The sequence below is a fragment of the Fundulus heteroclitus genome, unplaced genomic scaffold (assembly GCF_011125445.2).
Source record: "Fundulus heteroclitus isolate FHET01 unplaced genomic scaffold, MU-UCD_Fhet_4.1 scaffold_188, whole genome shotgun sequence".
Lineage (NCBI taxonomy): Eukaryota > Metazoa > Chordata > Actinopteri > Cyprinodontiformes > Fundulidae > Fundulus > Fundulus heteroclitus.
In genome coordinates, this window is record NW_023396600.1 from 237,732 (window position 1) to 262,918 (window position 25,187).

The window sequence follows — 25,187 nt, forward strand, 5'->3', positions numbered from 1 at the left end:
TATTTTTTGTACAAGCATGTATTTTATTAGTGTCATTTATTGCAAAATTGCATATTAAAAAGCCCAAACAGGCTATTACACTTTCAGAAATAATATATATATATATATATATATATATATATATATATATATATATATATATATATGACAAAAAGTTAAAAGCTGAAATGACAACAGTCATTCAAAACTGGAGAACAGTAGACTGGAGAACAGTAGAGTGAGAAATATAGGCCCTGATGTCTTCCAGTAGCCTAAGCAGCATAACTATTTAGGTAGCTCAGTGTAACATAAGCCACTCTAATTATAAGCTTTGTCAAAAGGGAAAGTTTTAAGTCTAGTCTTAAAAGTTGACAGAGTGTCTGGCTCACGGACCAAAACTTGGACTTGAAGTAGACTTGAAGTCGAGAGCAAAGTGCTCTGTTAGGAACATACAAGGTAATCAGACCTCTGATATATGATGGAGCATGATTATTAAGGGCTTTATATGTTAGAAGAAGAAATTTAAATTCTATTCTTGATTTAACAGGAAGCTAATGAACGGAAGTTAAAAGAGGAGAAGTATGATCCCTCTTGTTTATTTTCATCAGAACCTTTGCTGCAGCATTTTGGATCAGCTGAAGACTTTGAACTGCATTTTGTGGACTTCCTGATAGTAAAGAATTACAATAGTCCAGCCTTGAAGTAACAAATACATGGACTAGTTTTTCAGCATCGCTCCTGCACAGAATATTTGTAATTTTGGCGATATTCCCGAGGAGAAAAAAGGAAACTCTGGAAACCTGTTTAATATGGGATTTAAATGACATGTCTTGGTCAAAAATCATGATCAGTTGTGTGTCATCAGAGTGAACAGCAGGGGGCTGTTCTGAGGGAGCCCGTGCTGAGGGTGATGACATCAGAAGTGTTCTGTCCGACCCGGACCGACTGAGGTCTGTTGGTGAGGAAGTTTAGCAGCCAGTTGCAAAGGGGCGTGCTGAAGCCCAGATGTTCCAGTTTTTCCACCAGATGCTGTTGGATGATGGTGTTAAATGCTGAACTGAAATCCGGGAACATGCTTAAGGGGGGGCAGGCATGGGTGGGCTTGGAACCCGTTAATAACTGCTTGCAGTTCTAGTATTTTATTGTATTCTTATTTTGTCTGCGCCATCAACACCAAGTCAAATTCCTTGTATGTGCAAACCTACTTGGCGATTAAACTTGATTCTGATTCTGATTTACTCGCCATGTGGCAGCTAGCCATCTGAAATTTGTACAGTTATCAATGCTATTTTATTGCCTGGGCCTGGCAATGAATTAAAACTTTTTTTTTTTAGTTTTTTTTTGGAATGTTGGCGAGGCGGTAGCGTAGTGCTGCGGGAAACACTGGTGTGAGCTGTAATGCTGAAGCATTAATAGGGTAGAATTCACTTTTAGAGATATTCACTTTGTAGACAGAGAATGAACCGAATCTCTGGAATACAGATAAAATTGTGGGAATGGAAAGGACAGGATCTGAGACGTACAACAATAAATTGTCAGCATAAAGTGACAACTTGAATTCTGTGCTCAATCGTGAAATCCCAGTAAAAGTAGAGGAGGATCTCGAAAAAATTGGCAAGGGCTCTATAGCTAGTGCAAACAATAAAGGAGAAAGGGGACAGCCTTGTCTGGTGCCACGGGTTAGAATAAAAAAAAACTAGACTGGATGCCATAAGTGGAGATAGTTGCTTGTGGAGATGCATAGAGTAGGCATATCCACAAAATTAACCCAATGCCTAGTCCAAATTTCTTTACTACAGTAAATAAATAGTCTCATTCAACCCTGTCAAATGCTGTTTCAGCGTCAATTGAGATTACTACTTCGGGTGTTGTTGTGGTAGTTTTAGAGGAAATACTATTTAGGTGCGTGCGGACATTAAAAAATGTTGTTTCCCCGTAATAAATCCAGTTTGCTCATGTGCGACAATAGTTGGTACAATGTTTTCCAGGCAGAAAGCCAAAGCTTTTGCAATGATCTTAGCATCTACATTTATTAATGAGAGAGGTCTATATGAGCTACAGAGATTTGGAGCCTTATCATTTTTCAAAAGGAGACTTATGGAGGCCTGCCTTAAAATGGGAGGGAGAGTGCCATGTTCTAACGATTCCTTATAAACAGCATGCAGTAAGGGGGACAGTTTATCCTGGAATCTCTTAAAGAATTCCACTGAAAATCGATCAGGGCCAGGAGCTTTGTTATTTTACATGCTTCTCACAGCACGTGTGATTTCTTCCACTGTTAATGGTAAGTCAAGTTTCTTAGCAGCCTCAGAATTTATCATAGGAAAATTGAGATTATCTTGAGACTATCTGGCTGCGCTCTAGGGCAGCGGCTAGGCGTACAGCTCCGGTCACTGGCGGACATTTTTCATTGAAAAAATGCCGCCAAACTCGCTAGAAATTACTCATCTACCCAGCCGATTGGTCCATGATCGCCAGCGCCTGCTGGAGTTACGGCCATGTAGTGTTTTTGAACTCCTAACCACTACTACGATCAACTGTTTACGCGGCTACGGAGTCCTCCGGGAACGAGTCCCAGAGGCCTACGGCGCCGCGGACTCGCCGAGCAGCTCATGCTGAAGGAGGGCCAAGCGGAAGCGGTGTAGCCGGCCGAAGAAACGCGGCTGTCGCGGGGGTTTAGCAGCCAGCCTGAAGGCTAACCCCTTCAGATTGCCGCTCCCTTCCATCTTGCTGTCCAACGTCCGCTTACTAGACAACAAAAAATGGACCATCTACAACTCGAACTTTCTGCAAAGAGGGAGTTAAGAGAATGCTGCGCCCTGATCCTGACGGAGACATGGCTTAACTCACCAATCCCGGACCATGCCGTTAACCTGGAGGGGCTAGCTACTTTCCGCGCCGACAGAAACAAAGAACTCAGCGGTAAGACCCGAGGAGGCAGACTCTGCGTTTATACCAATAACACCTTGTGTAAAAATGCTAGAATAGTCACAAGTTTTTGCTCTCCGGACATCGAGATGCTAACTGTTAGCTGCAGACCATTTTACCTACACAGAGAGTTCACTGTTGTTTTTATAATCACAGCGGTTTACATTCTTCCGAGTGCTAATACAAAAGAGGCTATGAGTGTTCTCTATCGGACTATCTCTGAGCTGCAATCTGCACACACAGAGGAGGTTTTCATTATTGCTGGGGATTTTAACGAGGCAAATATGAAAACTGTTCTCCCTCAGTTCTACCAACACGTGGATTTTGCAACTCGGGGAGAGAGCGCTCTAGACCTGGTTTACACAAATATTAAAGGCGCATTCAAGGCAGCCCCCACCTCGGCTCTTCAGATCATCTTTCTGTGACACTATTCCCTGCATACAGGCCCTTGCTGATCAGAGCTAAACCTACAGCGAGGTAGATGAGGGTGTGGACTGAGGGAGCAATGGAGGCGCTCCAGGACTGTTTTGAGTCCTCTGACTGGGACATGTTCAAAGCTGCAGCAACATATGACAATAAGATCAACATGCCTACATCAACAACTGCATCGAGGACGTCAGCACCACTAAGACCATCATTTTAATTGGTAAGTCAATTGGTAAGTCAACCAACGAGCCTGGATTACTGAGGAGGTCCGTCAAGCGCTAAAAGCAGGGAACTCAGCCTTCAAGTCTGGTGACAAGGAGGCACTGAGGACATCGAGAGCCAACTTGAACCGTGCCATCAGGTTAGCAAAGCGGAACCACAGTCAGAAAATCCAGGAGCTTTTCCATGACCCCATCGACACCAGGAGCATGTGGAAAGGCATACGGGTGATCACTGAATACAACACGCCCTGACCCCCGGTGCGTGAAGTTGATGCGGACTTCCTCAATGGACTAAATAACTTCTTTGGAAGGTTTGAGGCACTAAGCAGCACTCCAACAGTAAACGCTGTTCCCCATCAGGAAGAAGAGGTTCTCCGCCTTGACACCGCTGAAGTGTGGAAGACTTTGAGGAGAGTCAACCCGCGGAAGGCCCCAGGTCCCGACAACATACTTGGGCGGGTGCTTTAGGAGTGTGCAGGTCAGCTGGCTGTTGTCTTCACAAACATTTTTAACACCTCGCTCGACCAAGCCACAGTGCCTGCATGCTAAGTTGGCCTCCATAATTCCGGTGCCGAAGAAACCTCAAGTAACCTGTTTTAATGACTATCGGCCTGTTGCACTGACTCCCATCATGATGAAGTGCTTTGAAAGGCTGGTGAAACAACACATCGTCTCCAGTCTCCCCCCAACACTTGACCCGTTCCAGTTTGCCTACCGGCGGAACCGCTCCACTGAGGATGCCATCTCCTCTGCTCTTCACCTGAGCCTGACACACCTGGAGGAGAAGAACCCCCACGTGCGGATGCTGTTCCTGGACTTCAGTTCAGCATTCAACACCATCCTCCCACAGCATCTGGTGGGAAAACTGGAACATCTGGGCTTCAGCACACCCCTTCGCAACTGGCTGCTAGACTTCCTCACCAACAGACCTCAGTCAGTCTGGGTCGGACAGAACACTTCTGACGTCATCACCCTCAGCACGGGCTCCCCTCAGGGCTGTGTCCTGAGCCCCCTGCTGTTCACCCTGATGACACACGACTGCGTCCCCAGGTTCACCACCAATCACATCGTGAAGTTTGCTGATGACACAACGGTGTTGGGCCTGATCAGAGACGACAACGACCAGGACTACAGAGAGGAGGTGGATCAGCTGGTGGGCTGGTGCAGAAAAAACAGCCTGATCCTGAACATGGAGAAGACGAAGGAGATCATCATCGACTTCAGGAAGAACTGGCCTCACCACGCTCCACTGCTCATCAACAGCTTAGCTGTGGAGGTGGTCAGCAGCACAAAGTTCCTGGGGGTGCACATCACGGACAACCTGACCTGGTCTGTGAACACCACGTCACTGGTGAAGAGTGCACAGAAGCGAAGTCCTTCCTGCAGAGGATGAGGAGAGCCCACCTGCCCCCGCCCATCCTCACGACCTTCTACAGAAGCACCATAGAGAGCATTCTGATCAGCTGTCTTTCTGTGTGGTGTGGAGGCTACAGCACCTCTGACTGGAGGAACGTGAGGAGAGTGGTGAGGACAGCAGAAGGGATCATCGGGGCTCCTCTCCCCTCCATTAAGGACATTTTGTCCCAGCGCTGTGTCCCGAGTCCGAAACATCATAAAAGACCCCTCACACCCCCACCATGGACTATTCTCCCTGCTACCTTCTGGGAAGAGGTTCCGCAGCATCCACTGCAGGTCCACCAGGTTCTGCAAAAGCTTTTTCCCTTTTGCCATCGAACTGCTGAACCCTAAACTGACCCTGCACCACTTTTGCACATTTGCATCATTGCATCTCTATCTAGCATTACAAATGCTACTGAACTTGCAGTTTCCAAATGCATTCTTGCATAAATGCCTTTTGCACCATCATCTCTACACACCATACAAATGGTTTCACTGTTCTCTTCTCCTGCATTGTTTACATGTCAATTGTTTACTTTTTAATCACTGCTGCAATTTTCCTGCATTGTTTACATTTCAATTGTTTACTTTTTAGTCACTATTGCACTTTTTACTGTAATTCACAAGCTGTATGCAACAAAATTTTGTTCTGTATGCACTCTGTACATACAAAACGACAAATAAAGATGTCTAAGTCTAAGTAAGACAAGTCGCTCTGCATCACTAGTGGTGATGAGCTCAAATTCTGTCTGTAAGTCAACACGTTTAAGTAAGGTGGGAGAGGGGCAAGAAGCAAGTTGTTGATCCAATTTGGTGATATTAATAGAGAGTTCATGTGATTCAGCTTTACGGGACTTATTCAAGTGGGCAGAATAAGAAATTATTTATCCCGGCAAGTATGCTTTTGTGATTCCCACATCAATGAACTGGAAACTGGTTCCATATCATTCTGATTGTGGAAATGTAATCATCAATTTTAGTTGCAATAAATTATGTGAACTTATCATCTGAAAGGAGTAATGCATTGAACCTCCAAGGTGTAGAGTATACCTGGGTTGTAAAGAAAGTTGAATATCTAAAGAAAGAGGGGCATGGTGAGAAATAACAATTGGGTGATAATTAACAGACAGTACTTTGGGAATTAGTTTAGCATCAATGAAATGATAATCAACCCGGAAAAAAACGTATGCATTTGTGAAAAAAAAGAATATGCCTTGATACAAGGATTATAAAATCTCCAAGGATCAATGAAACCATTCTTGGACACACAATCTGAAAGCGACCTCGACATTGAAGAAGGTGTTGGGGTTTGTGGGTTAGAGCGGTGGAGATTGGGATCAGTTACACGATTCATGTCTCCTCCAATTATAAGAAGGCTGTTATTCAGTGAGGAGAGTTGTTCAAATAACTTATTCTTGAAGTGTGTCAGGGTGCAATTCTGCCTGCTGCACCCTGAACCTTTCCAGCACCTTACTTATTCCGCCCAGCTCTGTCTCCACTCCACTAATCATCCACATCTGTTCAGCCTTCAATTAGCCTGGACTTTTTCCACCTGCCAGACTCTCTCTAAAAGCCTCCCTCAGTCAGCTCCTCACCGCCGGTCCGTCTTCAAACATCTGATGCCCTCAGTCAGAGATTCTCCAACGTCTGTCTGATCATAAACTCTCCCTAGTCTCGCTGCCAGAGATTTTTCCACGTCTGGTTGCCCGAGTTTTCCTACGCTTGCCCCAGTCTGTTGCTGATCCTCCCGCTGCTCCAGAGTTCCTGTACTCCAGGTGATCTCTTGGCTGTGCTACTGGTTCTCTCTCTGCTGCACTGCTGACTCTACTGCAGCCCCTGAACCTCCAAGAACACTCTCTGCTGCACTGCTGACTCTACTGCAGCCCCTGAACCTCCAAGAACTCTCTCTGCTGCACTGCTGACTCTACAGCAGCCCAGCAAGAACTCTTCCTGCGGTGCTGCAGGATCCTCTGCAGCCCCTGCATCCTAGGACTCTCTCTCAGCTGCGCTCCTGGTCTTACTGCAGCCCCTGCATCCGAAGGACTCTCTCTTAGTTGAGCTGCCGGTTCTCGGCGCAGCACCCACAGCTCTCCAGCTCTCTCCAGTCCTCTAGCTCCTGCTGTCATCCTCCACCTGCTCTTCCCAGATACAGACTCTGTTCTCACCTTTCACTACTCATCTTATTCAATAAACCTCACTAAACAAAGCTCTGTGTGCGTGGTTGTGTTCGGGTTCATCAGGACAAATCCTGACAAAGTGTGGATCATCAAAATTGGGGTATATATGTTAACTAATAAAATGGGAGTATGGAATAGTGTGCCTTTAACAATTAAATATGTGCCGTTATTGTCTATCACCTTGGAAGCTGAGAACTGAATTGACTTACCAATTAAAATAGCAATCCCCCTAGCTTTAGAGTTGAAATTTTAGTGAAACACCTCAGAAACCCATGTGCATTTAAGTCTGACCTTATCTTTAATGCGCATGTGAGTTTCTTGTAGAAATACTATATCAGCTTTAAGACGTTTCAAATGAGCTAATATCTCTTAACTGGACACCCCATGCCCTTGATGTTCCAGCTTAAGAATCTCACAGAGGACCCAGTGTGTGGCATATTAGTACTAGCAATGGTGGCCATATGTTAAGTTCTTAAAAATAAGACCTGACCGAAAGCAGACCCCCAGGGAGGGAGGGAACGAGGGTAAAGAAGAAGAAAGAATAAAAATAAATAAGTAAAAAAACAAACAGAAAAAAAACAACTTGAACATACCCCCCCGCCCCCCCCCATAGCACTTACACGACCCCATCCCCAAACGATGGTTAACCCAGTGCTAACTCCAGTAATATGTATTATTAAAACATTTCTACTAATTGACTCTCATGTAACAGTACATTTCCACCGACAGAACGTAGCATTTCTCCCGTAGGGCTGTAGGAGCCCCACAAGTGTAGCGAAATAACCAATCGTATAATGTTGCTAGCAAAAATGTATAAATATTGGCCAATCAGCATCGCCAAAATGAATTGCTTTGGGGCTACTGGAATCATAGCCCTTGCTGCACAGTGATATAGGAATATGGCAAGCCGTTTTAACATAAAGTAATGTAGCTAGCAGTCAGTCAGGCAGTGACGTAGAGATTACGGCGACGACGACAGAGAGAGAGAGACACACATTTTGTCACGTGGTAAGTGAATTTGAATATTGGGCAATAAAAGGAGTTTGGAAGATGCTGTGAACATTGTATCAGGTACATAATTTTGTCAGCTGATAATTATTTTTCATATTTTGAAGTTCTGTTTCTGTTCTGTTCTGTTGTGAAATCAATTGTGTCATTGTGAAACTGTTTGGCTGAAGATAATGACAGTATAGTATGGTGTTATGCCTACTTTGGTGACAAATAGTGAATTTTAGTGTTGTATTTAATACTGTTCCTTTCCAAAATAAGACCTAATATAGCTGTAAATGGTATCTGTAAGCTGCTGATTCTGAGAAGGGAATTAAATGCTTATTGTGGAATCGTAGAAATTTTCCTGACTTTTAATTTGACGGCATGTACTGGGTTAGGCAGGGAAATCTATTGGCCAGCCCCACCAAGATTTTTTTCACCTGCTGCCACTGCGTGAGGGTGTTCTCCAGGTTTCGGCTTCGGCTGTAGAGTACAATGCGGTCCACGAGAGGCTCTTTCTCGAGCTTAAATGCCTCCTTAAGCAGGGTAAAGACAGCTGTGGCAGTGGAAGAAGTGGGAGAATCCTCGGGAATTCCCACTAACCTTATGCTATTGTGCTGCGACCTTGCCTCCAAATCCTTGCATATATTGTGCTGTCTAATCAGCTTGGTTGACAGATGCTCTTTAGCCTGTAGGGTAGTAATGTCGTTGGTGCAGGTGGTGAGTGATGTTTCCATTTCACGGTGTTTTTCAGAGTGCGCACATCAGCCTGTATGTTAGTGATGCTCCTAGATAACTCCGGCTTAACTGCTTGCACCTCAGTTTTGATGTTTCAGAAGTTCTCAGTCAAGACAGCTTGAAGCTCAGTTTTGAACTTCAAGCCATCTCAACACGGAGTGACGAGAGCAGCTCGGCCTTGAAGTTGTGGGGAGTGTCTCCTCCGGCTTTGACCAGGCAGGTTGAGGGGTTACTATGAGGTGGGGATGCGGTGTGCGAAACAGGCTGCGGTGGTTGTGTAGGCGGCTTAACTTTTGGAGGCATTTTGGTTGGCAAAAATACGGTGTTAAAATCATATCATGATGACGGGAAAACACACACGGAAAAAGACACAAAAGGTGTGCCTTAAGTAAAATGCACAACAGCTTTTCAGAATCACCCTACCTCGGCACAAGGACTGGAGAGCCGGGTCAGTCCCAGTAGGGTAGCACACACGCGTCCATACACAACCCACAGCAGACTCTGGCGACTGATGGCGGTCTCCTCCTTTTAAATACCCATAAACAAAGTATCAGATGGTAGCGAGAGTCGCCAGTTCTCTCTCCCAGCTGATCTGTTAATCCCGTTTCCAAAACATGTTTCCAAAACAGAAACCGTTCCCGACATCTCAGCTGTGTGTGAAGTAAAATAACATTGCAAAGTGCAAATCAGTGTGTGAAGAACAATACAATTATAGTCTCAGGTGAAATCAGTCTGGCAATATAAACAAAATAAGGAATACAGAGATTGAATCAGTCTTTCCCACAACACATTGTCATAAGTTCCCATCACAAGTTAAAACAAGTTATAACAAAATAACACATGTTGTTTTTAAAACTCAGAGCACGAGCATATATGTTGCTCTTAGTTTATGTGAACTCAAAAACAAGGACCAGTTCTTCCCATAATATAAGTGTACCAGTTCTTCCCATAATATAAGTGAAACAAGTTATATAACTGAGCAGGTTTCCCATAATACATTGTTGCAGAGCAAAAATATTTCTTTGGTATATCACACAGTTAGTCAGAATGCTCTTTATGGTGCTTCTGTAGAAGGTCGTGAGGATGGACAGGGGAAGGTGGGCTCTCATCATGCTCCGCAGGAAGTACAAGCACTTCTGTGCCCTCTTCACCAGTGATGTGTTCACAGACCAGGTCAGGTTGTCCGTGATGTGCACCCCCAGGAATTTGGTGCTGCTGACCACCTTCACGGCTGAGCTGTTGATAAGCAGTGGAGCATGGCAAGGCCGGTTCTTCCTGAAGTCGACAATGATCTCCTTCGTCTTCTCCACGTTCAGGATTAGGCTGTTCTATGCACCAGACCACAAGCTGCTCCCCCTCCTCTATGTAGTCCCGGTCGTTGTCGTCTCTGATGAGGCCCACCACCGTTGTATCGTCTGCAAACTTCACAATGTGATTAGTGGTGAACCTGGGGACGCAGTCGTGTGTCATCAGGGTGAACAGCAGGGGGCTCAGGACACAGCCCTGAAGGGAGCCTGTGCTGAGGGCGACGACGTCAGAGGTGTTCTTTCCGACCTGCACTGACTGCGGTCTGTTGGTGAGGAAGTCTAGCAGCCAATTGCGAAGGGGTGTGCTGAAGCCCGGATGTTCCTGTTTTCCTACCAGATACTGTGGGATGATGGTGTTGAACGTTGAACTGAAGTCCATGATCAGCATATGCATGTGGGGGTTCTTTTCTACTCCAGGTGTGCCAGGCTCAGGTGAAGAGCGGAGGAGATGGCGTCCTCAGTGGAGCTGAACGGGTCGAATGTTGGAGTTGGAGACAATGTGTTCTTTTACCAGCCTTTCAATTCAATTCAATTCAATTGAATTTTATTTATATAGCGCCAATTCATGAAACATGTCATCTCGAGGCACTTTACAAAGTCAAAATCAGTCAGATTATACAGATTGGTCAAAAATTTACTATATAAGGGAACCAGTTGATTGCTTCAAAATCCCGACAAGCAGCATTCACTCCTGAAGAAGCGTAGAGCTACAGGAAGAGTCGTCTGCATTGTCCATGGCTTTGCAGCAATCCCTCATACTGAGCAAGCATGAAGCGACAGTGGAAAGAAAAACCACCCATTAGCGGGAAGGAAAAACCTCAAGCAGAACCGGGCTCAGTATGAACGGTCATCTGCCTCGACCGACTGGGGGTTACAGAAGACAGAGCAGAGACACAACAAGACAGACAAAAAAGCACAGAAGCACACATTGATCCAGTAATCTGTTCTACATTATATGGTAGTAGCGGGTGAGCCGTCTTCTCTGGATGATGTCACAGTTTAACAGAACGTCAGACCAGGTGTGCCTACTATGAAGAAAAAGAGGGAGAGCAAAAAGTTAAAAGGTGAAATGACGACAGTCATTTCAATGTAATACAATGCAAAACTGGAGAACAGTAGACTGAAGAACAGTAGAAATCAGTAGAGTGAGAAAATTAGACCCTGATGTCCTCCAGTAGCCTATGCCTATCACAGCACAACTATAGAGGTAGCTCAGGGTAACATGAGTCACTCTAACTATAAGCTTTGTCAAAAAGGAAAGTTTTAAGATTAGTCTTAAAAATAGATAGGGTGTCTGCCTGACGGACCAAAACTGGGAGTTGGTTCCACAGGAGAGGAGCCTGATAGCTGAAGGATCTGCCTCCCATTCTACTTTTAGAGACTCTAGTAACCACCAGCAGACCTGCAGTCTGAGAGCGAAGTGCTCTGTTAGGAATATACGGGGTAATCAGAGCTCTGATATATGATGGAGCTTGATTATTAAGGGCTTTATACGTTAGAAGGAGAATTTTAAATTCTATTCTTGATTTAACAGGAAGCCAATGAAGGGAAGCTAAAATTATGAGAAATATGATCCCTCTTGTTGATTTTGATCAGAACCCTTGCCGCAGCATTTTGGATCAGCTGAAGACTTTGAACTGCAGTTTGTGGACTTCCTGATAGTAAAGAATTACAATAGTCCAGCCTTGAAGTAACAAATGCATGGACTAGTTTTTCAGCATCACCCCTGGACAGAATGTTTCTAATTTTGGCGATATTCCTGAGGTGAAAAAAGGAAACTCTGGAAACCTGTTTAATATGGGATTTAAATGACATGTCTTGGTCGAAAACAACACCAAGATTTTTAACTTTATTACCAGAGGCCAAGTTAATGCCATCCAGATTAAGTGATTGATTAAGAACTTTATTTTTTGAAGACTCTGGCCCAAAGATTACAACTTCTGTCTTGTCAGAATTTAAATGCAGGAAATTTAAAGTCATCCAGCTTTTGATGTCATCAAGACATGACTGCAGTCAAAGTAACTGATTGGATTCATCAGGATTTATGGATACATATAGCTGAGTGTCATCAGCATAACAGTGGAAATTAATCCCATGCTGTCTGATAATTTTGCCAATCGGAAGCACATATATATATATATATATATAGTAAATAGAATTGGTCCAAGGACTGAACCCTTTGGTACTCCACAAGTGACCCTAGAGTTTGAGGAAGATTTATTATTAACATGAACAAACTGGAATCTGTCCGACAGATAAGATTTAAACCAGCCTAATGCTTTTCCCTTAATCCCTACAGTATGCTCAAGTCTTTGTAGGAGAATATTGTGATCAACTGTATCAAATGCAGCACTGAGATCTAACAGGACAAGTATAGACACAAGTCCATTATCTGAGGCCATGAGAATATCATTGGTGACCTTCACCAGAGCTGTTTCAGTGCTATGATGAGCTCTGAAGCCTGACTGAAACTCCTCAAGTAGGTCATTACTTTGTAAATGTTCACATAGTTGATTAGCAACTACTTTCTCAAGAATTTTAGATAAGAAAAGAAGATTAGATATAGGTCTGTAATTTACTAACTCATCTTGATCAAGAGATGGTTTCTTAAGTAAAGGTTTAATAACAGCTACTTTAAAAGCCTGTGGTACATATCCATTTACCAAGAATAGATTATTCATGTCTAAAATAGGACCACTGATCAGAGGGAATACCTCCTTAAACAACTTGGTTGGGATTGGGTCTAACATACAGGTAGAAGGTTTAGATGAAGCTAAAATTTTAGATAGCTCAGAAAGCTCTACTGCTTTTAAACAGTTCAGACACTGCACAGGTTCTAAAGATTCCTCCAATGCTGCCTCACTTACTGAGGACGAGGTAATCATGTTTGGGAGGATGCCAATTATTTTATTTTTAATGGAATCAATTTTATTTATGAAGAATCCCATAAAATCATTACTGCTAAGAGCTAAGGGAATGGATGGATCAACAGAGCTATGACTCTGTGTAAGTTTGGCAACTGTACTGAAGAGAAATCTAGGATTATTCTTATTCTCCTCAATTAATGCTGAAAAATATGCTGCTCTAACTCTGCGAAGGGTCTTGTTATACAACAATAGACTGTCCCTCCAGATTAGGTAGGATTCCTCTTGGTGTGTAGAGCGCCATTTTCTCTCCAATTTCCTAACATTGTTCTTCACGGAACGCAGCTCTGAATTAAACCAAGGAGCCAGCTTCCTGTGAATAATCACCTTCTTTTTCAAGGGAGCTACATTGTCTAATGCAGAACGCAATGACGAAGTCATACCGTTTACAAAGACATCTATTTGTGAATTGGAAGAAACAACATTGCTGCTATCTGCAGGGTATTTCTGCAATACTGACGATATTAAGAGGGGGACAGACTTTTTAAAGTTTGATGCAGCATTGTCCGATAAAGATCTACTATAATGGAACTCTCTTTTGGGGGTGGAGAACTCAGTTAGATTAAACTCAAATGTTATTAAAAAATGATCAGATAAGACAGGGATGTGAGGAAATACTGTTAATTCTTCACAATCAAAGCCATATGTCAGCACAAGGTCTAAAGTATGGAGCCAAGAGTGCGTCGGTTTATGCACATTTTGAGCAAAACCAATTGAATCTAGGATAGTTTTAAAGGCTACACTAAGGTTATCACATTCTGTGTCAACATGGATGTTAAAATCACCCACTATAATAACCTTATTAGTATTTAACACCAAATCAGATACAAAATCTGACAACTCCTCCAAAAACTGAGTGTAAGGGCCTGGTGGACGATACAAAACAACAAACAGAAGAGGTTTTATTGCTTTGCAGTTTGGATGAGGGAAACTGAGGGTTAAATGTTCAAAAGAACTGTAGTTATTAATTGGCCTGGGACTAATTAATAAATCAGACTGAAACATGGTTTCCACTCCTCCTCCTTTTCCCACAGATCTGGGAATGTGGAAATTTGAATAATTGGAGGGAGTTGACTCATTTATACTAACGTAGTCCTCTTGTAGCCAGGTTTCTGTGAGACAAAATAAATCAATCTGTTTATCAGAAATCAATTCATTAACTAACAAAGTCTTTGGAGGGAGAGACCTTATATTTAATAGACCACATTTAACTGTTTTATTTTTAGGTTCAAGGTGAACCGTATTGATTTTTATTAGGTTTTTATGATTTGTTCCTTTTAGATAAGTTTTTGATCTGTTATGTTTTGGCCGTGGGAAAGACACCGTCTCAATAGGATAATGGATGGGTAACAGTACAGAAGCTGCAGAGAGGTGTGTTAAACTACGGCTCTGCTTCCTGGTCTGGACCCTGGGTTGTCAGCATTTAGGAGAACTAATAAATCCTGCCAGATTTCTAGAAAGAAGAGCAGCACCATCCAAAGTAGGATGGATGCCGTCTCTCCGGATCAGACCAGGTTTTCCCCAGAAAGTTCGCCAGTTATCAATGTAGCCCACGTCGTTTTCAGGACAACACCTTGACAACCAGCGGTTGAATGATGACATGCGGCTAAACATGTCATCACTGGTCAGATCAGGCAGGGGACCAGAGAAAATTACGGAGTCCGACATTGCTTTAGCAAACTCACACACCGAAGAAACACCAGCTTTAGTGACCTCCGATCGGCGTGACCGGGTGTCATTGCCGCCAGCGTGAATAACAATCTTACTGTATTTACGCTTATCCTTAGCCAGCAGTTTCAGGTAAGATTCTATGTCACCCATTCTGGCCCCTGGCAGGCATTTAACAATGGTCCCTGGTGTCTCTAGTGCCACGTTTCTGACTATTGAGCTCCCAATCACCAGGATCGGCTTCTCAGCGGGTGTGTCGCTGAGTGGGGAAAATTTGTTAGAAATGCAGACGGGTTGGTGGTGAACTGGGGGCTGAAATCTAGAGCTATGCTTCCTATGAACCGTCACCCAGCCGGCCTACTTACCCGGCTGCTCGGGTGCTTCTGGAGGACCACTAAGTGAACTAACGCTAGGTCTATGTGGCTCTGCGCTAGCAGAGGGGCGGCTATCAGCTGGTCTTTCCATAGCACGGAGCCGGGACTCTAATTCTGACACCCTCGCCTCCAAAGCTACAAAAACACTACATTTATTACAAGTACCATTATCACTAAAGGAGGCAGAGGAATAGCTAAACACCATACATAGAGAGCAGGAGATAAGGGAAGACTTAGTCAGAGACGGAGAAGCTGAAGTAATAGTAGGAGAGGAAGCCATTGTGGAGCTAAAGCTAGGCTAGGCTAAAGCTAGGCTAGCGCCCTTCTACCACGCCAAGAGAGCAAACCGTGAAACACGAGGAGTTCCCAAGCGTGATGTGCAGCAACAGAAAATGTTTTAAAAGTGCTTATGTGTTAGAAACAGATGTTACAGCAAAGAGATTAAAGATAAAAGCGAGAGAATCTGGAGCAACAAACCGTTGCTCACGCAGTGAAAACAGGAAGTGACACAATACGCCTTACCGCAAACAGGAAGTAACGTCAGCCAATTCTTTCAAAGCACTTCATCATGATGTGAGTCAGTGCAACAGGCCGGTAGTCGTTAAAACAGGCCGGAATGATGGAGGCAGACTTAAAGCTTGCTGGCGCTGTAGCTTGGTCCAGTGAGATGTTAAAAATGTCTGTGAGGACACCAGTTCGCCTGTGTGCCTTGCCACGTGCTCCTGGTGTTGCTGGTTTTGTGAAAAAGATCCTGGATTTTTTGACTGTGGTTCCACTCCGCTAACCTGATGGCACGGTTCAAGTTGGCTCTTGCTGTCCTCAGTGCCTCCTTGTCACCAGACTTGAAGGCTGAGTTCCGTGCTTTTAGCGTTTGACGAAACCTCCTCAGTCATCCAGGGTTGTTGGTTGGCTCAGGTGATGATGTTCTTAGTTGTGCTGACGTCCTCAATGCATTTGTTGATGTAGGCTGACACAGTCATGGCGTACTCTTTAATGTTTATCTTGTTGTCATATGTTGCTACAACTTTGAACATGTCCCAGTCAGGGCATTCAAAACAGTCCTAGAGTCCCTCCATGGCCCCTCAGTCCACACCCTCACCTGCCTTACTGTAGGTTTAGTTCTGATCAACAGGCGCCTGTATGCAGGAATTAGCATTACAGAAAGGTGGTCTTAGGAGCCGAGGTGGAGGTGGGGGGCTCATCTGAATGCGTCTTTTATATTTGTGTAAACTAAGTCTAAAGTAGCATAATCCACGAGTTGGTAGAAATTAGGGAGAAGAGTTTTCATATTCAGAATCAGAAATACTTTAATAATCCCAGAGGGAAATTACTGTTTCAGTACAACCGCCATCACATACATCACAAACATTTCAGAGAGAGACGATTTTCTGAGATCATGCTGCCAAGGACACCGCTTACATGGTGCCCACAGGACGCTGCCATTACTCTGTGGAAAGATAGAGGCCACAATAGGGGGAGGGAAAAACACATATTTCAAACTCTATCCTAAAACAGTATACCGTTAGAGATATCAAAAACTTCGGCACGAGAAGCACAGATAAGATCAGACACAAAAGCAGAAAGGTGAACATTGAAGACTAGTCGCATGTAAGTTATTCTGTTTTTGTGAGCATCATTTATGTGTGTCTGTTTGGGTGAAATGTTTATATTTCCATGAACACTCTCCAGAGGCCTTTGTCCTTGATGTTATCAGTCGGCCAACAGTTCAGAAAGCATTCGCAGACAGGGGAGGAGGGGGCCGGAGAGAGTTCTGAGCTGTTCGACATAACAATCCAGGAGTAGAGATAGCGAAGGCATAATCCAAATACTTTTTGTTATGAGGACAAGCTGCACTAACTTTCCCATCAGCTTTAAGTCTTTGCTGGCTCCAAATGGCAAGTCCAATATTCCAAATTAGTTGGGCTTTTCTGCGTTTCACTAACAGATTTTATCCTATCTCCCCTTGAGTTCAACCACCAAAGCCAGACTGCGTTCCAGCACATCCAGCTTTTCGGCTCTGCTCCTCCACATCCAGGTCTGTTCGCTCACCTCCTTAGTGATAGCGTCATATGCAGCTAGTAGACTGATCAAGGCCAAATGGCTACCAACATCTGCTGTATTTGTTGATACATTAAAAATCCACCTAATCCAATAAGTAATTCCAAGAATCATGAATCCAAACATGTATTCGTCTCCACGTCCAGGACTGACAAAGTCGAAAGACACACCGTTTCCATCCAAGAATATAGGGTGTATCCCACGAGATGAGTCAAATCGGGACACACGACGGGTCCCCCTTTTGCTGCCTACCCGTCGAAAAAATTTGATCAATAGCATTGCGAGACCAGCCTACCAGATCCATGGTTTTCAGAATTTGGGTGGTATAAAGAAAATGCTCAGAAAGACAAGACATAGCAGCAGAAGCAGGAGAGGGGGAGGACAGGTGAAGCTGGAGAGGAGAGAAAAAAACACAACCGACCTAGAAGAGGGACAGAACAGACATTGGCCTTGTTAAAATCCCCAGCAATGAAGAAAACACCCTCCCTGTGTGCAGATTGCGGCTCCAATAGAGAACACTCATAGCCTCTTTTGTACTAGCGCTGGGAAGCACATAAACAGTTGGGATGCTAACAACAGTAAACTCTCTGGGCAGGTAGAAAGGTCTGCAGTTAACAGTCAGAATGTCCAGAGAGCAGTAGCTGGCAACTGATCTAGCATTTTTTACACCAGTTGTTGATGTAAACACACAACCCGCTCCCTCGGGATTTACCGCTAAGACAGCTGTTTCTGTCGGCGTGGAAAGTAGCGAGCCCCTCCAGTCTAAGGCTGTTGTCTGGGATCGATGAGGTAAGCCATGTCTATGTCAGGGTGAGAGCGCAACAGTTTCCAAGCTCCCTCTTTGAAGAGAGTTTGAGTTGTAGATGGTCTATTTTGTTATCCAGTGAGCGGACAGGATGAAAGGAAGCGGAGTTCTGTAGGGGTTTGTGTTTAGCTTGCTTAGCTGTTATCCCGCCTCGGCAGCTGTGCTTCTGCCGCCAGTCACACTGCCTACGCTTGCTCTGCCTCCGGCGTGTGCTGGAGCGTGTCCGCTGCATCGTGGGCCTGAGTAGTCGAGAGTAGTTGTAGTTACGAGTCCAAAAACACTTGATGACCGCAACTCCAGCAGGCACTGACGGTCTAGTACTGATCTACTGGGTCGATGAATAGTTTGTAGGGAGTTAGGCCGCATATTTTTATAAAAAATGTTGCAAGTTGTCGGGAGCTGTACGCAGCCGCAGCCTCTCAGGGCGCCGCCGGAATTTTTTAATTTTTTTTTACTAACATACGTGAGGTGACTAACATATGTCACAATTTATTTATTTGGATTTTATTTGGCTCAATAAAAGACCAAGAGTGAGATTCTCACTCTACTGCTGCCGATGGAAGAGGGATGGTTGGGTCTGGCTTTACCCTCTGAGGGATTTTTACAAAGCTGCTCAATTGAGATCTTTGCTTTGTTGGTACAACCCATCTTATGAGGCAAAATGACACACCAATTCAGTCCAGATTTGGCTACAGGGTCTTGGAAAAATTCTTATTATATACAACCAGCCAGTGGGATTCATCTGGCAATTAAAACTTGGTGGGAATTGGTGACACAGATACAACTCAGGAGGAGATAGAACTTGTTAGATGTTCTGCATACGAGCCAGATTTTTTACCGGCCTCTCAAGACCTCAGTTTTAAACACTTGAGTACTACATGGCCTTACTGCTGTGTGCACAGTTATTAAAAAATCTAAACGTATGCCTAGTTTTGACACCATATGTTATGGGCTGGGGAAAAAAACATGATTTTTGTTCAGATACTTTCAACACTGTAACTTATCAGGGAAAGAATAAGAAGACTTTCCAGTTAACACCTTCATTATTAATGCATATAATTATGGAAGTAACAAAGCTCTTCTAAGTAAACTGTGCCAATATTTGATCAAGCTTAAAGGGGGCTCAACGGATTACATAAAACATAAATGGGAAAACGAAATGAACATTGTTGTTATAGAAGATATGTGGACCGAGTTGGGGAAACACAGTTTTCATCGACTAATAACACCTGGCAGGTTTTTGGTTGGAAGAACATCATCCAAATTAAAAGTCAAAATTCAGCACTACGTCTGCATAGGGGTGGGCGATATATTGAATATACTCGATGTATCTCGAGTTTTTCTCGACGCGATATTGAAAATGGCTTTATCGCGAACATTGCGTGCAAATTTTTACAGCAAGATTGAGCCGGTGTATTTAATTCAATGTGAGTAGTTTCTCCCACATTCTGTGAACGCATCATTGGTTCCGCCTCCAAGCCAGAAAGAGCTCTGGCGCAAACACGCACACATATCAACGTACCTGTGCGATTACTTATGTTGACTAGACGGCGAGAATAATGTCGACAGCGCTTCAGGCAGTGGTTTGGATTTCACAAGAAGGATGTCGAACAAAATGCGGTAATTTGCAAAACAAGCCGTAACACCATTGCCACAAAAGGTAACAGTAGCACAAATTTGTTCCACCTCAAAAGTCATCAAGTGCAACTCTTGTAAACTCCCCGTGTCGACAACCCCCCCCCCCCAAATTCCAAAGGAAACTTCAATTAAACCAGCCATAAAATTGTCGAAACTGGCGTCTTCTTTTGCTAAATCCCATATGACAGAAAAAAACGTTTGTTTAAAATTTCCCAGCACCTAAAGAGCAACGGAAATATTTTTGAGATGCTCTGAATATGTAGCTGCGACTGGTCAGTTGATTTTATAGTCACAATACAAGCTTTTGTTTTTGGGATTGTCACATTTTTATTATACAGATTTATATGTTTTAAGCACAAAAGAGCACCTTTTATTTTAGGTTTATTTTGTGTCCGATTTTTCCTTGGTGTTCCTTTTGGCCGCTGGGATGTTGTGTTTTTTAAGGTTCAGTGTTGATCATGAAAGAGCTCTAATATGACAATATTGTAATTTGTGAAAAGCTTCTATGTGCAGCTATGGTTAAAATAGCTAAAATATAACATTTTAAATACATTTTTATTTAGGAATAAATTTTTCAAACAAAAAAAAATTTTGACACATTAATATGAGATATGCCAATGCAACTTTAGGCACTATTTGGCTAAAAACATTTGTTATTCAAGGTTATTTGAAGATATCGTGATATACATGTATATTGTGTATCGCTATATAGCCCAAAGATATCGTGATATTAGATTTTCTTCATAGCGCCCACCCCTACCTCTGCACTGTGCTAGAGAAACTGTGGGGACGTCATGGCAGATCATGGTCGCCTATTCTGGTCCTGCCTATCTATACAGCCCTTATGGACAGAATTATCAAAAATAATCTAAAAAATTTTGGGTTTTAAAATCAAGTGTTCATTCACATCAATGTTTTTGGGTTATCTTCCAGACAAACTAACCACAGATGATGCTTACTTCCTGAAAATCCTCCTAATATCTGATAAAAAGGCCATAACAAAAGAAACCAAAAACTGGCATATTAAAGACCTTTTCACTGCAACTATCTTTATCTTGATAGTGGAAATCTTTCAGCACATACAATGTATGACTTTGAGCCTGCGACTGCAGGGGGAATTAGGAAAGAGGCGTTGAAAGAAATGGTTGGACTTTCTCATAAGTGACGGTGCACATTGAAAATCACATATTACGGATGTAGAGTCTGTGACTTTTTCAAAGGTGTGTGTGTACTTGATTGTTTACCATCCCTTGACCCCGGGGTCGGCAACCTGCAGCTCTAGAGCCGCATGTGGCTCTTTAGCGCCGCTCTTGTGGCTCCTTGGAGCTTTTTTAAAAATGTATGACAATGAAAAAAGATGAGGGAAAATATATTTTCCATTTTAGTGTGGTTTCTGTAGCAGGGAATCCCCAAGACAAACATTCTCAATGTTTTCCAATGATGTAAAATGTGTCGAGCAGTGAGCTCGTAAGCTAGGCTTATGAGCAGTGAGCAATATTCAAATATCTCATTTTAAAATGTTGAAATCAAAAAAATCTTATTTATCATTTATTATTATTGTGACATCAGTGTTCACAAAACGAATAATGCATGGCCTTTCAACAATTTCAAGTAAATAATATAACAATTTATGAAAAATATATTTTTAAAGCATGTGTCATGTGGTGCCCCCCCATGGTTGGTGCCCCTGGGCACTGGCCCACTGGCCCTTATGGATATTCCGGCCCTGCGCTAGGCGGATCTGTTGTAAACAAACCGGTGGGTGTGTGATGAGCCATGGATCCCAAAGGAAAATAAAGAGAAAGATAGCTGAGGAGAACAGAGGATTCAACAGTTCTTGGACCGAATATTTTGCTTTCATTGGCCATATCACAGTAAATTGGGCAAAAGACGGCTATTTCTGCCCTGCGATGGACTGGCGACCTGTGTTCCCTCTAAGCTGCGCGCGTGCGTAATCGAGCACAGCATCTGGTTTCAGCGCGCACAACAAATCTATGCTGCGCAGAAAATAAAATCCAAGCAGAACTGTAAACAAAATAATAATAAACCAAGTTATTTTGTACCATTTTGCAACTCTGGTGAAACGTTGTTCCACATTTGCGCTTTGTGAGCGCCAGGTGCTGATCAGAGCGCACCACTGATTGATGGGTGGGGCAGACGCCTTCATAGTTGGGCAGATTGCGGTGTGCGTCTTTGTTCTGGGCCCGTTTCAGAAAAAATGGCCGATATCCCCTAAGTAGAAAACTGATGCTCTGAGTAGTTCTTCCTCCCTCTGTCATACTCGGGTTTTCGGTTTCAGAACAGGTGGTATCAGTCAGGTAACTAAACTTGGTGTCCAACCAACCATGACTTCAACGCGAGCACGAGCATGAAAAAAGCTCTGATCAGTGGAACGCAGCTAACGTGCTTCACCATGGCAACGACTGGAAATAAGCCTTAAAGTGCGCATTTCCCGCGAGTGGAATTAGAAATTTTTAATGAAGGCATATGGAGAATATTTAACCATAAGAAATAATGCTGTTGCTGCTGGAAAAGCAAGTTGGCTTTATATGATAGTTATTTGATGGAAAATTAAAGCTGTTTTCTCACACTTCACTAATTCAACACAAAAGGGGGAAGTGGAGCGGGCACATTGATTAAGCATTGAAAGGACATGGCAGCCAATCATAATGAAGTTTATTCAGGTATGGTTAAGTTTTTATATGTTTAAACATACTCAACTAAATCATTAATTGGCTATATTCAGCATATGCAATTAATAATGGGATGGTATGAGTTATTGAAATAACTGATATGTTAATCTTTTTGCGTGGAAAAATCCCCAGAATGGGAACATTGGTATTTTGAGATCACTGCCGTTCTGTAGCAACTGATCCAAGTGGAAGAAAGTTGCCCCCTGATAGTTCACACGAAAGTCATCTTACAGATTGTGGCCCACGGCTTAATTTGCACAAAACCAAAGAGAAGAGGATAATGCACAGAAATTAAGCTAAAACTCTATTTTAAATACGTTACATTTTTAAAGGGCTGGTGTTTTATTGCACTCTGTTGCCCAAATAAGGGGCACGGGGTGGTGGTGGTGGTGGTGAATGCAATGAATTATAATTTGTTAATATTGTTATGCAAGTTAAATTTGAAGCCTCATCATACAGCAGTATAGTCAAGTGGTGCTTTATTCTCTCCAGGATGTGCTGCAGGGAAAATAAAAATTAAACATGAATGCTCATTATGTATTTGTAGCCTACTTAGCCATTTGATATAAGGCTTATATCGGACTTTTAATTTTTTTGCGGCTCTAGACAGATCTGCCTTGACCACATGCTGTTTTTTTGCTTTTTTTTTGCTTTTTCTTCTATCAAAATATCTATGAATAAAAAGTGAAAAAAAAAAAAAAAAACAGGCCAGGGTAAAAAAAAAAGTTCTCAGCATCTTTGTCCGCATAACATTCAGACACTGGATAAATTCCCTGAAAGACAGTTCAGACATTAACTTAAATCCCTTTTTTCAGCAGTCTTTACCATATCTAGATGTGATACAGTACAAGTAATTAAACAGGTGTACCCAATAATGTCCCATGCAAGTCTTGGCCTAGTGGTTAGAGCGTTGTGCTTGTGTCCTGGACTCAACTCCCACAGACTGCCACTCAGGGTCCCTTAGCAAGACCCTTGGCCCCAGAATGCTCCCTGGGCACCACACAGTGGCAGCCCACTGCTCCCAAAGGGGATTTGTAAAATGCAGATAACAAATTTCATTGGAATGCATGTTGAAATAACAATAAAAGATGATTAAATACAACAACCATATTTTTCAGACCATAAGGCGCATTAGATTATAAGGCGCACTGTGAATCCGGTGCACCTTATGTGCCTATGTTCACACATAAGGTGCAACGGATTATAAGGCACATTAAATATTCTGCCCAAGTGTGTAATATCACTCCACTCCGTGTATACACATACTACCTCAGAGGGAGACTATCCAGCTCTGTCTGGAGGACAGAGTAGTTGGACTACACTGCCCTGTTTCTAACATAAGGCCAAAATAAACTTCAATGTTTTATTGAATTAACTTACTTGGTTTATTGTTGCTAGCGCGTACTCCGGGTGTGGGTAGCCTTACAGGAAAGCACTTATAGTTTAGACATTACAGTCAGTACCGTAATGCTCCGACTATCCATTGAGCGTAGTGGCGTCGTTGCGTACCAAAGATGTACTTACACATTTTGACAGATTTGAGCGCATTGTACCACATAAATCAGTCAGTAAGCACAAGTACTATACTCATACATAAGGCACTCTGGATTATAAGGTGCACCATCAGTTTTTAAGAATATAATAAGGACTTTAAGTGTGATTAATAGTCTGGAAAATACAGTAATTAAACAGGTGCATCTAATGATGTCTTATGCAAATGTATTTGATATACGTCCTTTGCTGGATCCATACAACTGTCTACAGCTGGACGATATAGAAAAAAAGCTTATCGATTAAAAAAAAATGCATATTGATCAATATCTCTAATTATTGAAAATATTTAAAACCATATTTTATGTGCAGCTGTGCCTGGACATTTTATGATATTGCTAAATGATTTAATTTTAATAAATAACACAAACACAGAATTCCAATTAAATCTTTATTTAACCAACTTTTTTAACCATAACAGAATTTTTTTTTAAGAAAAATAACTTAAGAGACCTGAGTTATGTTATTAAATAATGACAAAGAATAAACTAAAGTGACCAGTAAAATGACCAAAATAAATAAACCAAATAAATAAATAAAATAGCCTATTTAGGTGGGAATAGTACACTAGTTACTTCTCAGGTTTCATAATTGAGAGGCTGATGCAGGGCTGAGGTCCGAGGTTGTGGCGTGGGAAGACACAGATTGCAGCTCATTTTGCACTGATTCCCTAGTTGCACAATTTAGGGAGCGTTGTTAGGGAAAAACTTGCGTCCCGGAACTTTATATCGAGTGGCTAACTTTATAAAAGAGTGGCGAAGCCAGGTTTTTCAACTGCAGACAACAGCAGCATATCCATCACTATGAAGCATGTTACTGTATGCGTGATGTCCTTATGCCGTTTGGACGCTTTTTCATTTTATCACAAAAAAGGGAGCCTAGTTTAGCTGCTGTACCTGCTTTGTTTTGGAAGAACTTCCAGAAGATTCCTAAGAAGATGACGCGGAGTCGCGCGGGGCTGCACAGCTCGCACTACTGCGGGTGTGAGCGGCTGAGCGGCTTACATGATGAAACAAGTTGGTTGCGTTACCAGACTTTGTTTTTACCGGTTCCTTGCAAGTTTTACAAATCACTGTGGTTTATTTCTGTCAGACTGGCGAACTAGTAAAACCCCGTTTTGGGGCCGTTTCCTCCGCCGCTCCTTGCTGCGACATATTCACGTGCTTTGTGTTGTGGTTTGAGAGGGCGCCGCTTTGTGACGCCGTGCTTGGGTCCAAGATTACGATTGGTAGAGAGGAAGTAGTGACTGTAGCATCAACTAATATGATAGGCTGAAAGGAAGGAAGGAAAACTCTCTATCGAAGTTTTATCG

At 42.9% G+C, this 25,187-nt stretch overlaps 1 protein-coding gene across 1 annotated transcript in view; it reads left to right on the plus strand.

The window, feature by feature from the left end:
• LOC105921241 (rho GTPase-activating protein 5) overlaps positions 1–25,187 on the plus strand; it is a 110,611-nt gene that overhangs the window by 18,870 nt on the left and 66,554 nt on the right.